The sequence below is a fragment of the Falco rusticolus genome, chromosome 8, assembly GCF_015220075.1.
Source record: "Falco rusticolus isolate bFalRus1 chromosome 8, bFalRus1.pri, whole genome shotgun sequence".
NCBI lineage: Eukaryota > Metazoa > Chordata > Aves > Falconiformes > Falconidae > Falco > Falco rusticolus.
This window is the reverse complement of record NC_051194.1, coordinates 42,593,997-42,607,965: the sequence shown is the minus strand read 5'-3', so window position 1 is coordinate 42,607,965 and position 13,969 is coordinate 42,593,997. Positions and strand designations below refer to the sequence as shown.

Sequence of the window (13,969 nt, the reverse complement as noted above, 5' to 3'; positions counted from 1 at the left end):
CCTCTTTGGGCATTACAAGGAATATTAAAATACTTCTTCAGTCTTGTTCTCTACAGCATGGCTGGCTAACAAAATTAGTTTATCCTATAGCCCCTTCTGAAGTCAGGAATTATTATCTCCATTCCATAGGTGAGGAACTGAGATACAAACATACGTTATGTTCTGGAAGTTACACAAGAAGCTTCCAGGCCTTAGATACTGAAACCTTATTATCTGAGTCAGCACCTGCTCCCTATTCTAACTCTTATTACTCACATAAATATCTAGTGTTTTTCAGAATCCTCCTGAGCCTGTATATCTGTAAATTCTTAAGTTATGTGTCATACAAAAAAGTATTTCCTATTGAATTAGTTGCCTTCTACAACTCTCCTTTGTTGTGTTGAAACATACAAAAGAAGTCTTATCAAGCAAGATTAACAAGATTAGAAGGAATGTTGCTTCTAGCACTTAGAAATTCCTAAACTACTTGTTGTGGTGGCAACAGATGCAGTGCTACGTGCTAGAGGATAGAAACATCTAGCATGTACATGGTGGGAAAGCTACATTTTCCCAGTTAACCTACAGAACTTTTCACCCACTCTCTCACTAAGTAATTAACAATGCCAGGTGAAGTTGGCTGTGAAGCTCCTGCAACCGAGTATCACGCTAGCTAGACCCACCTCTAGACTGAGGATTACTGGCATAAGAAAAAATCTTTTTACTGACCAGTTATTTTATTATTGTCTGCTGCTAATTGTCTTGAACTTAGAAACCTGTGGCACTACTGTTAAACCACTAGACTAAACAGATATCAGTCTCATATGATGATCTTATTTACTCAAAACATAGATACAAAAGAATCCTACTCTATATACTTAAAGCGTGTGTGTATATGTATATACTGTATATATAATGTGAATATTTTAAGACATCTCTTAGCTTTGACTGTTGTGTACAATTAGTTCAGCTCACAATAATTTTATAATTTTGATTGTAGTTCATCTGAATGACAGGAAAGTTGTAACTGGAGATTAATGTTTTGGAAGCACTTAGGCACATGTGGAAGGTGGTCAGAGTGGTTTATGCTTGGAGACTTATTTTTAATTCTTATTACTAAAATGGTGGAATTATTTGGTATGGCCTTCATATCGTTTTTCTGCAACAATAGGAGAGGTCTGACTATTAGTAGTTACATTAATGTTAGAACTATTCTGTTGCTATTGAAAGCTACAACTGTTAAAGTACAGATTGCTAATCACATATCTTTATTATGATATTATTATGAATACCTTAAAGCAGATAATTGTTCAGATAGTATGCTTTATGGCCTGTTAAACTACTTGAGCAGTCAAAGACTTAAGATACTATGAAGTCCTTATACTTCTAAGTGATCCTATACAAACAGAACATTATGTTTTCACTGATCCTACAGAGAGGACTGGAGTTGAGGCATAGCCTCAGGCTCCTCTTTATTTCAAGAAGTTCTGCAGTTCTGTGCTATAGCATTTGACTGCTTGCCACTTTTTGTATTTTCTTTCCCAGTTTTGAAATTCCACATGTGCAACCTACATGTTTTTGAATAAAAAGACAGACACTGTAGAAACTCCTTTGCCAGCCTACCACAGATCTTCCTTAAATGTTAGACCGGATTCTTCCACTGCAGTTGAGTGTATTGCCTTCCCTAAAATTTGCTTACCACCCCATGCGGCAGGCAGATTATTAGCTGGAAACCCACTACATCAGGTCCATGGCTTGTAAATATGCATTATTAACTCTGGTACAAAAGCAGGGTTTTTCTTATTTTGCACTCTAGAGACAAAAGGAGAAAGAAAAAGAGAGAAACCAAAGGTGGAAAAATAGGTTTATACACTTGTGTCAGCCAGTCTTGAACTTGAATTAAAGTCATATCCACCACACTTAGCTAAATACTGCTGTTTAGGTCACTTTCAAAGGCTAATACAGGTAAGTAGTTGAAGGAATAGTTATAACAACATGTCTTATATTTTGATGCCTTTAACTATGTTAATATTCACAGAAGTGCCTGAGAATTATTCAAGATAACTATTGCCCGAAAATAATGCTATTAGTCAAACAAAATATTTGATGTTAAAACAAGCTGATGTCTGTGTTGCTGAGTAGTTACATGCAGGCTATGTACAGGACTTGCCCTTATATGAGACCTCATACAGGAGCTGTATCCATCCATGTTTAACACTTCAAAATTATTTTTCTCTTTCCAACTAAGATACCTCAACATTTCTGTTTCAGCTGTTTAATTAAAAGTTACTGAATAGCTTTGCATTTATTCACTCATGACTGAAAGCATAACTGCACCTGGGGCAGGATTCCCAGACAAACAGATTCTTTAGAAATGTCAGGGCTTTTCAAGTTATATTGTTAAATGTAACTTCTGAAATAAACTTCCAGTGATGATTCTTTAAAAGTTGTACTAATATTTTAAATTGAAACCAGTGCCAGGCTGGCATTGTTATAAATGACGTTTGTCAAAATAGTCTATTTGTTGTTGTCTTTTGAATGACCACTTCTGATTTTCACATCTGGCAGTTAACTATTCGGTGGGGTGTAGTGAGGCAGAAGAAAGGAGGGAGAGAGCTTTTGTATACGTAGCATGTATATATTTGGTATACACATATTGCATATATACATGTACTTACATAGCATGCATTGCATATATACATTTTATATAGATTTGTGGTGAAAGATGATTTTTTAAAATTAAATTTTCATGTTAAGAAATTTAAGGGTGTGTGTGGGGAGGTTGTTCCATATAAATGGTTTGGTGTATTTATAGTGTAAATGTGTATTTATGCATATTGCATAGTTATTTGTTTCAGCCCTGTTGTTTCACTGGTAGATCAAAAAAGTGCAAAGGAATTCTTAAGAACACGATTCAAACTCTGTTTCATTAAATCAAAGACTCTGACTGGTTTCAATGAACTATACAGGCAATCCTGTACATTGATTAAAAAAGAATATGAGCCATATATGAGCCATATTAATAAATGAATATTTACCATGGCTTTGTTTGGCATGATCATTTCTACAAATAAAACTTTACTTTTCTGGCTCTTTTTTTTTTTTTTTAGTGTGAGGGTTGACAATTGCACTGTTTAAATCGGTGACGCAACATTGCTCAAATATCAGACCTACGCCTATGAGAAGGCTATCTTGGTATAGACTAATACATTATGTATAGTCATTCTGCCAACTGGTATATTACAGAAGAACGCAATCGATATAAGGACACCACCACAGAAAAGCAGGACTGGGGGTTCTGTAGTAATACGATGTTATCCTAACCATCTTTTGGAAAGTTAGCACACAAAAATTAGTTATTCTAAGACAACCCTGTCATAAAAGTTGTCAGAGAATCAAATCTCTGAACCAACTCAGGTTTAAAACGTGTTTTTACACACCCTTTTCTGCTGGAATTATACTGCTGGCATTAAGGACTGTTTCCTATGTTTTAATGAGGTTGAAATCTTTGTTATGTAGGTTAGAATTTCTTATTTTTCCAGCAGAAACAGATTCAACATGTATAACACACTCTTAACTATGATGTTACTAGATGATAATTATATTTTAATCATGGCATAAAGACTTTCTAAAGAAAACATGCAAAGACAACTAAGAAAAATTTTTATCATTAAAAATGATAAATAAAAGAAATGCAGCATGTAAGCAAGTGAAAGTTCTATCCAAGGACTGGCTTGATTTTCAAAACACAATACAGTTTCAAAACAATGTTCCCAAGCAGTTTAAAATCCAGACATCATCTTCCGTTCATCCAAGGGTTTGCTAAATTAACATCAACCTATGAAAGCAAAACCAATGCTTTAGAGAAAAATGAACATTTTTATTAAAAATATATTCCTTACTTCTAGAAGTTTGAAAATGTAAATAATAAAATCAAAGGAGACCAAATATTTATATTTTTTTCATATAAAACTGGGGTATATATTCACACCCTCAAAGTCTCTTTGAAATAAAAGGGGGGATTTGTTTGAACAGATTGATCAGGAGCGTCACGATGTGCCCCAGTCAAACAAGGGAAGTAATACAGCTGCAACTGCAAGCTGGGGGCACATCTCTCTCACTTAATATACAGAGATTATTCTGTACATACAGAATACATACAACCTCTGAAAATGTATTTCTGTTTGCTGTTATTAGCCAAATTCAGGAATTTGGTGTTTGTATCTGTCGATCATGCAGCAAGTTTAATTGAAATGGACTACTCAACATAAATGCTTAAGGATTCTGGTTTATGTATGCTAAATTAAATAGGGATATCTGTATGATATTAGAGATAAGGGACACCAGTTGTAGGCAGTTGTCACCACTACTGCTGCTTTGTGTAGTTGTGATACGGTAGCAGCCATCAGGCTGGATACATGCTGGCTGCCCTGGAATCCTTGCTTCCAAAAGTATGTGACCAGTGGGACAGAGAAGGGGCTATCTGTAGCCACTGCTGAAAAGGTACGCAAAGGAAATACAGGGGCTGCCAGAGAGCAAAATATTGTCTCATATACTCTTTTTTCTTGTTTTGTGGAATAACATTTGTTCATTAAATCCCACATGACTGAATAAAGCTGGTAGCTTGATTTTAAATTAGTTGGGAACTCCAGTGGTCTCTGACCCAGGGCTATGAGTTATTATATTGAACACACTTGCAGACATTGCTTAACGGTTCTACATCTTGCTTTCCACTGACACAATACTCCTCAAACTGACATGCAGGACAACGGAATATGTTGCCTGAAGCACATTGTTCACTCAATACTGTTGCCCATGGACCAGGCAATGATGGAGCCACTGCTCTAATAATTCTTCCCAGGATGGCCAGAGGAACCCTAGGTAATCAGATGGAAAGCTGCACATGCCCAGGAATCCTGTCTAAGGGAAAGACTTTGAGCTATGCTTTTTACATAAGCATAGTACATTTTATGCACAATAAAGAAATTACCATGATGCCAAAAATGCATGGTAGTATTTAATGAATAAGAGTATCAAGACAATCAGCAAGTTCATCATACATGAGTTAGCAGTGCAGTCAGTGTGTGTGCTTTCTTATTTACAGTTCTGTCTCCCTGTGGATTTTTAAAGGAAACAGCACGTTTAAAACTAAGTGCTCTGCTGAATGTATACAGGCAACTGTTTTTAAATTTAATTATTTTAAGAAAAAAATCTTTAATAGGGTTATTCAATAGTCACTGTGGTTTTATTGGTCTGTTCCGCTTCTTGCCTGGAAGAACTTACTACACAGGAGCTGTTTCAAGTGTAATGCAGAATAAACTGGGATAAAGATGCCTCCTAAGCTGACGCTTTGTACGTGTTCATTATCTTTACCAGTAGGTGGAGCTGCCACGTTAGGTGCTGCGTTTTTTTCACTTCTCCCCCTCCATTCCCCCACCCTTCACCCCCTCCTTCTCCTAATAAGCTGTTTTCTGATATATGTTGGGTACCATCGAGTGAGACTGAGAACAGGAAGCGGAGGCAGAATCAGAGAGGATTCTGGAAAGGTCTCTGTGTTTTCTTTTCCACTGAGAATACAGAAATGATATTTAATTAGTAAAGCTTTGTGGATGGAAACCTGGACTATTTCAGGAGGAGACATATATTATCATATTATTCTTGGATGCTGGGCTTTGCAGTGATTTATCATTCTCTTTCAATCAGGTAAGATGGCAAAACATTTAATTGTACCCATAATAAATCTTAGCAATATAATCTTTTCCACATTTTGGAATCAGATTGTACCCTCTGGTTTGCTGTTAAGGTAGAGCCAAAGATGGAATAGGGAATTCAAAGCCATTTTGTACTGACTGATTGTGATGATGGTGTGATTTTTTTTTTTCATTTTAACCTCGTTAAATCTGATATCTGGCCTCTTACTCTTAATGTGATGTTGTGATGCAGTAGTCTTGCAAAATCAGATCAATTCATAATCAAGGTATACTAAATTAATTCCTAGCATTTTGTAGAAGTGACCTTGTTTCCTAAGAAGAAAAATCTGGTGATATTCAGGCTCAGGAGCAGCAGGTCTCATAAGATTCTGAGCATCTCAGATTCTGATAATCCAGGAATAAAATCTGTGTGGTTTGTAACAGCTATTTTCAATATATATATGGTATTTGAAGAAATTCCCTTATTAGCTAGATTTTGAAAAGATGTATAAGAAAATATCTTCTTTCTGTGCCATTTTTTGCATGGTTGGTTGTCTGTGTGTATGAGAGAACAGGCTGACCAACTGTTAATTAAGCAAAGGTCCACACTGATGATAGTTCACATTTTGCCTGTAATATTACTGTCTAGTTTAATACGTGCTTCTTAATATGACTGTTGAAAGAAATCAGCACAAGGCTTATTATATTTCTTCATATTATTGTCCGTTGATATATTGTCTCATTCATTGTTATCAGTAATAATTATATCTGTCATTTATTAAAGGTAAAAGGAAAATATTGAAGATCACTTTGACATGTGAATTCTTTTACCAGTTGTGGTTCTACAGACACATATTCACATTAAAACTATGTATGTTACCATAGCGTTATTTTGGAAATTATTTCCAAGAGAAAACGGCGGGGGAGGGGGGGGGTGAGCCAAAAAAACCCAACTATACAACAGAATAAAGAGCCTACTGTTTGCAAAACACCATCTCAATACATACCAAAAAACAGAAAGCAGGATTTGGTCTCAGGTGGCACTCAGAGCAGCAACTGAGGCCTGTACCTAAAGTAGTGATGTTTTTAAGTATAAAAGTTGTTAATTTGTATTTTTTGTGGTGCCAAATCATTGTGCCTGTGGTGTCCTTGTGTAACTTCAAAATAAATAATTTATAATAGTGATGATGTTTGTTTTAAAAACATACCATGTTTTTGATTTCATAAGTGATTTGTCAAGAAAACAGTTTCAGAGGACTTTTTAATAGTTTAATATTTAATCTTTGCTTCTTGCACATCTTCATTTTGGGTGGAAAGATTGTTAAAGCCTAGAATGCGACCTGCTGCAGTAATTTGAAGCTTCATAGCACCTCTTAAACAGATGTGTTGTTTATTAGGCCTTGATATTTATAGAAATTACACTTGTGTTGTTAGGTTATGATTTTTCTCTCTAATGAGCAGAAATTAGAAGCCTGTACTGATTTTCTTAGCTGTGCCAATTAAACTCAGTCTTGTAAAGTTCTGTTTAGATAATACTAGATGCTAGTAGAGGTAGAGACTTTCATGTTTTCAATGGAGAACATGAAACGATTCCTCTGTGCCCTCTCAGATTCTGTCAGTGGTAGTCTGGTCATTTTCCTTTATTATCAGGTAACCTGGAGTGGGGAAGGATCAAGGAAAAGAGAAAGTATAGAAAACGTGGGGGTTTTAATCAATATGCTGAATGACAAATTTTGTGTTTTCACCTCTTTTTCTTCATCAGATATCATTAAATGAGTTAACTTGTACCTTAAGAAGATCAGGCACAGAGATAAGTTTATTTCCCCTCAGAAGAGTAAGGATTTTAGAAGCAAAAAGGATGGTGGGATGTGAGATGGAACTTTCTGACTGATGGTATCCATTTCCTTCTGCTGCTCACATTCTCAGCCCTATATAATTTGTTATATGTATGCTATGTATTAATTACAGTGCTGGAATCCCACAACTTTTGATGGATCACAGAATAGCAGATGCTAAGAGAGTTCTTTTTATAAGGCAAGAAAGCTGTTATCTTGTTCTCTAAAGTGCAGATCCTGGCCCTTCTTATCCGTATTCTGTTCTTGCCATAAGGTGACAAATGAAAAAAATTGCTTGAACCGTGCTTGAGTTAAACCTAAGGTGAAAAAAATGCAAATGTCTGATACTTGGTACCTGATTTGTTAAGATGATCTGTTTGTTGAACTCTGAAAATGACTATTGAAAGTAAGTTTCAGGAAGTTACATATACTCTGTTCTTTATCAGGAAATTCTAGTTAGAAGTTAGAAACTTAACTTTCAAAGGTCTAATTAGGTTATTTGCCACTCAGTGTAACTCTTCTATATTTTATTAGCTTCTAGCTGTTAATCAGTAATATGTACTGTTGCTATTTGCAGGGAATATTGCTTTTTAATCCTCAAATAAATAAAAGGTTTAAAATATCATCATAAAATTGATGCTCACTAGTTCAGACTGCTTACAGAACAAATATACACATTGAGCTGTGGCTTCAGTGAGTCCATCAAACCAAGTGTCAACCATCATAAAATCCATCTATAGGAAACTGCGTCCTCTTCATTGGAAAGCTGCTGTTACTTATTACAGCTACTACTTCTGATTAAAAGCGCTGAAGCGCATTGCCAATGGCATCTCTCTCCGAGTTTGCTATTGATTGCCCTCCCATAGGACCTTGATATTGCAGCTGGTATCTTGCAACCAGTTCATCTGCTTTCATCAAAATTTTCTTTATGAACAACTGGAAACCTTAGTATATTACTGTGATACTGTTATTGCTTGATTTTCCTTGTCTTATGATGAGGTAAAGCTCAGGGACTAGGGATAAGAGCGGCTCAGGCAGGGACTGTATTACTTCAAAATATAAATATAGAGTAGGAGCACCATATGCTCTTGAGTAACCATAACTTGTGTGTACTACCACTGTAATCCTAAACAGAAGTAAGCCAGTTAAATTCTAGGTCACAAAACTATCTGGTCTCTCTTTTGCTCATTATCCATCCTCAAACGATTTAATTCCATTAGAAAAAAAATCCTGAAACAGAAGTACCAGCCAACCCACCCCAACACTGTCATTTCAAATTGTTAAACTTTAAGGTGGTTGCCAGTCTTGGTAAGGTCTTGCTACAAAATTTACTGTTCACTTACTCTACCAACAAAGACAGATAATGGAATGTGTTTTACAGTAAAAAATGCAACTAAAAAGTTAAAATTTAATTGAAGAGCTTAAGGTTTTATGAAGCTCTTTCACATGTACAAAACTTAAGGAACAGGTTATGCTCAGATTAATTATTTGTCTGGTTATTCATTCTTTATTGTTATTGATCTCTTCTTACTGAGTAGTTTTACTTAGGCAAGTATAATCATAGAGCTGCCATGTGCACAGGTCCTGTTTTCAATCTGGAATTGTTTATCTTGCTACTTCTGTGGATTTCTAACTTGATCTGTCAACTTGCTGGATGTTCAACATGTGTTGAAGTCATTATATATGTATAGATCAGATGAACAGCACATACAGCTGACTCCCTACACCTGCACTGCATCAAGCACGTCCTCATATTTCTTTGCAGGATTTCTTGAATGAAAGTATGAGGGACACTAGTAGATTTGGAAGGATGTCACAGATGACAGTATGGAAAATGGCTGAGAAGAGTATCAATACTATTGGCTCTGATCCCCTTTATATACCCAGTATAACCACTTAACAGGAAGATCTTGAGATAGATACATAGCAGGCATTTTCCATGTATGGATGATTTATGCTTGTTAGACATTGCTTATTTAAGATTAGGCCCTCCTTTCTGAAACGAGAGGGGAGCAGTGTTTCTGGTCTTTTAGGGTAATTTATTTTAAGAACAATGTAAAGTGAGAAACTTCTTTTATGTGTGTGTGAAATTTGGGGCTAGCACAAATTGTTGCATGCTCTGCTTAACTATAAAATAGGATTATATATGATTATATATGTTTCTAAGAAATTACAAGAACTTCTAAGAAATTTGTATTCAAAACCACTACGGCAATGCAGATTGTGAATTAAAATAAGCAAGGAATAAAGGGAAATTAATTGTTCACAGGAGAAATAGTTACTCTTATATAGGGCACCGTAGCACTATGTGGCCTGGCTACTGTAGTCATTGAGAAAAAACCTGCCATCTTTTCTCATCAATTATGTGTCTTTTCACGGTCTGGTAGTCCTGGGATAGGAGTAGAAATTTTCTGAGCCTATATAGCCTGAATATGGGCCCTTTTGTGTCAAATTCTTGCCTACATTGCTTCGAGTATCCTGAAAAGTCTGCCCTTTCTTATTCATTATTGTACTGTCTTTTAATATTTGGACACACTGAGGAATTTCAAATTTATGTTAAATAAAAATACATTCTCAGAAAGCGAAAGTCCTTGCTTTGGTTTTAAATATGTCCAAATAAGAAGTTTTCAGATGTGAAAGTGAATGCACTTTCTTTGCAAACATCTCTCACTGCCTTCTCAAAAGACAGGCACAGAGTACAACTGTGTTAACTGTACCAAGACTTTGATACAAGAATATTTTTATCTTTCTATTCATATTTGAAATATATGTGTGGCAATCTTGGAAACCTGAAGATGAATTCACCTGTGTCCCACCTAAAACACGGGAATTTTTTTCTCAGGTGTAGTTAACATGATACCAACTCAATCTCCTTGAGCACTGAAATTTCTCTACAGTTACTACTGTTAAAAGCATTTGCTTTTGAATGTATATCTAATTGTGCTGTGGTTAAGTAATAAGGGTCAAGCTGGTGGACTACAAAATCAGGGTATTAAGTCATAGGAATGAAGAAGCCCTATCCATTTTAGAAAAGTTAACCTAACTCCACAGTGACAGTCAAAAGAAGACATTTTTCACCATGGATAATTGGTTCTTATTTGAACAGATATTTGATTGTGTTTTCTTAAAAAGCACTCTTTAGAGGGAAAGAATACCCTAAATCTAAACTGTATCCAAAACCTCAAGTTTCCTGTGATAGCTTTTATGTTACACAGAGAAAGAGCACTTTGAAATGATGAGTGAAGGCATACACCTAACTTGCACTCTTGCACCCTATCAAGGAGCAAAGCAAATTGCACTCATCGCCAACAGCTTTGAATCTTTTTTAAAAATTCTCATTAATTTTATTTTAACTTAAAGCCCAAACAGCTGTAAAACTTGTGTATGGTAGATGAAAGAAAAAGTGCTAGGGTTTACATTAAGAAAGGCAATTGTTATTTTAGGTCTTGAGTGGAAAAAACTTGATGACAGAAATAAGTAGTTAATCTCAAAAAGGCCAAAAAGTCCAAGGTCAGATTTAACTGAAAGAGGGCAATCCTAATGTTAACCTTCGTTCATATGAAATGTCTGTCACTAATATTTAAGGCCAAAATGTTCATGTGAAGAAATCTGTCTTGAGACAGAAATTCTGACCAAAAGCAATATAAAAAAAAATTCAACCTGTGTTAGGAAGCAATTTCTTCCTACTGAGTGAAGATGTAACTGAGTATCACGAGTCTTCCTGGAAGGTTTTTACAAACACCAGTTTAAGTTACTTGCTGTGTATTTCCTACGTATCAACTCACTTTAGTATGTGTTACAATAGGAAGAATACTAGCGTTCTAGTAGCTGCTGTAACACTAGCTATTATTCTGTAGTGTATATTACTTAAAGCTATAGGCCTTTAATCAGTACAATATTTCATGAATGTACTGAAATTTCAGCATTACAAGAGACACCTTTTAAAGAAGTGGTAGAACTTGTAACTCACAGGCTTTGCCTCTTTGGATTTATTACATAGGGGTAGTGGCTAGGTCAAAGTCATACTTCCATAATCCATTTAGAAAATGTTCCAAACGTAGGGCTTGGTTAAATTTTATTAGGTACTTCCATGATGCCTGAATGAACTTAAAGAAATCCATGTACAGTTTTCATATGCTGTGTTAAACCACAGATATAAAGCACTCTATTTTCCTGTTGACTTTCTGTGCTTTTTCCTACTTGTGTAGTAATGACAACATTCAGCCAGGAATTGTGTGTAAGCCTCTCAAGCCAGAAGTTCCAATTTTTTCCCTTTCAGTTTCCTAGACAACTGTCAGAGTCTAAATACGATCCATTAATCTTGTGCTATACAAAATTTATTCTTTCATATTTTGTATTGATTAGTTTCTGGGGCTTAGCAAGGCTAGGAAAGTGTTCCAGCTGCATAGTTCTTAATGATTCAGTTAATTTTCTGAGTTTAATTTTTTACATATTTTTAGGTTTATAAGCAATATTTTCTGTTGCAAATGCATTTTCATAAGTTTCCCTAGAAAAATTTAGAAGAGTATTACTTTATAAACAGAGCTTTTGATTTTTTTTTACAAAGCAAAATCGATACTGTGATCTATTTAGATATTGCTAACTGATGTTTTATTGTGACTTCTTTAATACCTTCACAGTGGATAATGGTATGTTCCAGTGTTCCACTTAGCACATTTAAATTTTAATATGAGTACAAAAATTACTAGGAATTAGCTAAATCTAGATTATGGGGAGCGCTCAACAAATAATTCTGAATCTGGATAATTAATTTTGTGTGTAACTCTGTTTCTTGTCAATCTAAAAATGGGTTTTCATTTCTATAATCACTTAACACTTCACATGTCCATATGGTTGCCCACAATTTCCGTTCATTGTCTGACATTTGTCTCTAACATGTGATTTCACTTAGTTGAAGCCATCACTGTCATATTGTCTTATAACTGTCTTTACAAGAGTATCTAATTTTGAACAACCTGATTTCTTTTCTAAATCACATTTCAGATGGAATCACACATTTTGCCACAGGATAAAGTGACAACAATATGCAACTATCTTTTCCAGGTCATCATTACATTGAAAGGGAGCTCAAGTGCATGAGGATATAGGTTGAAACTTTTTTTGAAGCAATATCATGTCTCAGAATTTGAAGGATATTCTAACCAGTCTTAAAATAAATGCTGATGCCATATAGATGGAAGAGCTTAAGAAATAGTCCCCCAGGAAAGAACATATATAGTCTGTCCATCAGGAATCACCACTGACTAGGCCTGAGATTTTACCTATGATTCAGTCATAGAAGCTGAATCAGGATAATCTACCCCAAATAAAAATTATTTTGGTCAATATCAGCCAAAATAATTCTCTATCATCACCTTCAGCTACAGTAAAACTGTATGATCTGGACCTACCTATAAAAATTTCTAGTCTTGGGGTGAGAACCAAAGTCATTAGATTAAAAAAACCCAAAAGTTTGGCTTTTTTTGGTATATTGCAATATCTGCATTATACAGGGGAAAAAAAAACCGCCTAAAAAATATGAGATGAATTATTAATTGAAATCGTATAATGAAATTACTCTGACATGGCCCAGGCCTATTATAAATTCAGGAGAAAGGGCTCACAATTCTGCCAGCCTCCTTCCTTCAATTATTGCTGTGACTCCCATTGATACCACTATACTACCAATAATGTATGGCATTAGTAGATAAAAACCTGCATCTCTTATCCGTTGGAGATACAGCAAGTACAAACACAGGTAGGATGTAATAAATAGGGAGATGGAGACTAGGTGATAGGGTTACATGTGAAAAAAGGTTCTTTGCCTTGTGCTCTAATTCAAAATACGGATTTATTGAAATTAACCTGTGCTATTAGTGTTATTAACAATTTTCACATAAAGATTAGTTCCTCAACACACATTGACTATTAATTCCTTACATTTTGCAAATGGGCAAATATTTTAACTGGATAGAAGTTACGCTCCCTCTTTTGAAAACAAATGTCATATCAATGCTTAGTATTAGTGATTACTCTTTTATTAAGAAGCTATAGTATCCCTTTCATATTATTTTAAAACTTGCACGTAACAGCACTTACACATTTTGCCTATTTGCACTGTAGCTGACCGTGAGCTCAGCTGGCTACTTCAGGGGCAGAATCCAGATGCACCCAATAGGCAAAGGGATGGGGAAATCCCCTATGTACCCCCAGGGAAAGTTGCATTCAGTGGATAATATGCATTGGTGGATGAGTATCATTGGTGGCAGTAGGAGAGTCATGATCCCCTGAGGTTAGCGCTGGAGGCACAGCTTTCAGATGTCTTCAGTGGAGCCTCTCCAGTAGTGACTCACCACAGTAAGATGTGCTGAATCAGTGCATTACTCAAAATGACCAGAACATTGAAAGAGTTTTCTGCTAGCAATCGTTGGAATGACTTTACGTGACTATCAAATAAATAGAAGCAAT

At 35.4% G+C, this 13,969-nt stretch overlaps 1 protein-coding gene across 1 annotated transcript in view; it reads left to right on the top strand.

Annotated features, from left to right (window-relative positions):
* The first annotated feature begins 5,484 nt into the window (after positions 1-5,484).
* The window catches only part of LOC119152714 (sodium channel protein type 2 subunit alpha-like), a 78,713-nt gene continuing 70,228 nt past the window's right edge, over positions 5,485-13,969 (top strand). The window contains 1 exon segment of the mRNA XM_037398340.1: positions 5,485-5,679. The gene's annotated coding sequence lies outside the window, so the exon portion shown is untranslated.